Source organism: Mandrillus leucophaeus, unplaced genomic scaffold (assembly GCF_000951045.1).
Source record: "Mandrillus leucophaeus isolate KB7577 unplaced genomic scaffold, Mleu.le_1.0 Scaffold8, whole genome shotgun sequence".
NCBI classification, from domain to species: Eukaryota; Metazoa; Chordata; class Mammalia; order Primates; family Cercopithecidae; genus Mandrillus; species Mandrillus leucophaeus.
Window position 1 is genome coordinate 4,027,283 of NW_012108696.1, and position 3,068 is coordinate 4,030,350.

Below are 3,068 nucleotides of genomic sequence, written 5' to 3' on the forward strand. Positions count from 1 at the left end.
CACTGCACTCCAGCCTGGGCGACAGAGCGAGACTCCGTCTCAAAAAAAAAAAAAAAAAAAAAAAACCATAAACTTACACATAAAAGCTAAAACTATAAGACTTCTCAGAGAGAATATAGGAGGTTAGACAAAGGTTTCTTAGAATGCACAAAGTAAATAAGCATAAAAGAAAAACTTGAGAAATTAGATTTCACCAAAATTTAAAACCTCTGCTCATTAAAATATTTTACTAAGAATATGAATAGGTAAGCCACAGTCTGGGAGAAACATTTGCAAAACATGTATCTAATAAAGGGCTTTTATCCTAATCTATCTATCTATCTATATAAACTCCTACAATTCAGTATAAGAAGACAAATAACTTAAAAAAAAAATGGTACTTCACGAAGCAAGATATTCAGATGCCCAAAAGTACATGAATAGTGTTCAGCCTCGTTAGTCACCAGGGAAATGCAAATTCAAACTATATCAAGAAATCGCTAAATACTCACTAGAATGGCTAAAGCTGACAAGTCTGACAACATCCAATGTTGTAGGTACATGGAGCAACTAAAATTCTCACACATCCCCATGTGTAGATACGAATGATACAACCACATTGGAAAGAGGTTTGGCAGTTTTCTAGAAAGTTAAACCTGCCCTTTAGCCCAGAATTCCTCTTGTAGTTATTTTTATCCAAGAGACATGAAAACATATATGTTCAAAAAATAATAATAACTTGTATAAGCATGTTCATAGCAGCTTTTTGTTTGTTGGTTTTTGTTTTTGTATTTGAGACAGGGTCTCACTCAGGATAAAGTACAGTGGCACAATCACAGATCACCGCATCCTCAACCTCCCAGGCTGAAGCAATTCTCCCACCTCAGTCTCCTAAGTAGCTGGGACTACAGGCGTGCAGCACCATACCCAGCTAATTTTTGTATTTTGGGTAGAGACAGGGTTTCACCATGTTGCCCAGGCTGGTCTCAAACTCCTGGGCTCAAATGATCCGCCTGCCTCGGCCTTATTCATAGCAGTTTGATTCAGTCACCAAGAAGTAAAAATAACCCAAATCTTCCTCATCAGGAGAGTGGATGAGAAATTGTAGACTATGATGATTTAAAGATTCATACTGAAAACCCTAAAACAACCACTAAAAATGGAAAAGAAGGGCATAGCTAAAAAGCTAATAGAGGAATACTACTGGAATACTCTTCATGAATAGAAAGGAATTAATTACTGAAATTCACAATGCATGAGTGAATCTCAAAATCATTACACTGAGTGAAAGAAGCTGAGTCCAAAAGAGTAGATGAGTAGAGTGGATTAAAACTAAAGTAAAAAAAAAATCATAACAGCGGGCAGGGGGCGGTGGCGGGTGAGAGTGACTGGAAAGGGACAGGAGGGGACATTCCAGTGAGATGGACACATTCTGTATGATAATACAGTGTGGGGTTACATGGAGTTGCGATTTGTTAAAATTAGCCAGCTAAGGTTTGTGCACTTACTATATGTGAATTTTAACAACGACAACAAAGCCTGTAAAAATATAAGGGTGGAGAGGAGGATGGAGGGTGGGTAGGGGTATCCAGGTGCTGTAAGAATGGCAGGACACTGACACCCTGTAGAGGGTGGTGGTTTCATTAAGTTTTATTGCATTGTGTATTTACTTTGTGGATGTTTGCAACGTCCGTGATAAAGAGTTAAACAAACACACACAAGACACCAGTGATGAGCTGTCCGCCCAGCAGAAGGAGCGGCTCGTGGTCCTGGCCGTGCTTCCAGGTGACAGCAGTAACTCACATGGTCCTCCCAGGAGGGGTGATGCTGGATCCTGAGTAACTCCTCCACCTGGCAGAGGAGGGGGCAGCGGAGAGGGGGAGAGGGCAGGGCCCCGAGGGTGTGGGTACTATTCAATGTAAAGTCCACAGGGCACAGGGAAGCACACTGTGGAGTACCTTTGCAGTACCCAGTTTGGGAACCCCTCAATCCAGCACAGGACAGTAGATGTGAGTGAGTGGAGGCCATGCTTCTTCTCTGAACCTGAATCTGCCGTGGGAACTTGGACTTATGGGTGACTGCCCCACCGTCCTTGCTTTCTCACGTTCCTTTGTCCTCTCTTCTGTTTTTCTTCCTGTGGCGAGGACCTGGGCAGTCTCTCTTTGACTGCCTTCTCCTGTGTCCTCTTAGACCGGGTTACAGGAGCCTTGGAACAGCCAATATAAAGGGGAGGGGCCAAGACATGACCTGTCATCCAGCCTGGCCCTGCTTGGCCGATGGGCTTGGCTGGCCTAAAGCTCCCTCGTGGCTCAGAAACATGCCCGGAGTGCTGTTTATAAGCTAAGCACGTTTCATTTACCATCTGGTCCAAGATCAGGACGGGCATGAAATAAAGGGGAAAAGCACAGAACCAGAGGCGCAATTTCCCCTCCTTGGCCGGCACCAGCCTTTGGAATCCACAAAACGCGCATCTGACCTTGAACGAACATTCAAGTGAACCAGATGCGCACTTGACCTTTTGGAGCCTCTGCTGAGTCAAATGCGCCAGTGGGAACATCTCCCGTGGCTTCCTGACTTCATGTGAGGGGCACAGGAGAGACGCAGCTAGAAGCAGCCCTGGACTGCAGCCGTGATGAATGAGTCTGCCTGGGCACAAAGGGAAGAGGCTTCTGTTTACAGAAAAATACTCCCATCACCTAGTAACCAGCAATGTCAGGAAAGGAAATGCAGAAAACGCTGAGAGCAATTTCTGGGCCGGTTCCTGGCTGAGCCGCTGACTCACTGCGACCTTAAGCAATCTCTCTTCTATTCCTGTTCCTCCGTATGCCAAATGGAGCTGTCACCTGCCTCACATAGTTCAGATTAGTATTTAGACAATGTTTTGTCATCTTCGGTGATAATTGGGGCAGAGTTAGTTGAGTGGTTTTAGTTACCTTCGTTCTGATTGGCTAATGAGCCTTGGCGTTTGGGAGGCACAAGGCCTCCGCCAGCCATCAGCTCCTCCTCTCCTGATACTCGCTGGCGTCCAGATGGTGCCAGAGTTCATCTGCCCGAAGAAAGCAATTAATTTCCTCCCTCCGAACAAGAAG